This window comes from Penaeus monodon, chromosome 27 (genome assembly GCF_015228065.2).
Source record: "Penaeus monodon isolate SGIC_2016 chromosome 27, NSTDA_Pmon_1, whole genome shotgun sequence".
Taxonomy (NCBI): domain Eukaryota; kingdom Metazoa; phylum Arthropoda; class Malacostraca; order Decapoda; family Penaeidae; genus Penaeus; species Penaeus monodon.
Genome location: NC_051412.1, coordinates 26,718,990 through 26,719,211, shown reverse-complemented (window position 1 = coordinate 26,719,211; position 222 = coordinate 26,718,990).

The window sequence follows — 222 nt, the reverse complement described above, 5'->3', positions numbered from 1 at the left end:
TCCCAAATATTTTATGTATATTTTTTTTTATAAAATTTTAAAAAAAATTTTAATATAATATATATAAATAATTTAAAAAAAAAATTTATTTTAAAAATAATTTTAGAATAAAATATTATAAAAATATAAACTTAATATTAAATAAAAATTTTTTTTAAACAAATATTACAATTTTTTACAAAATATATAAAAAATAAAAATAAAAAATATATTAAATTAAAA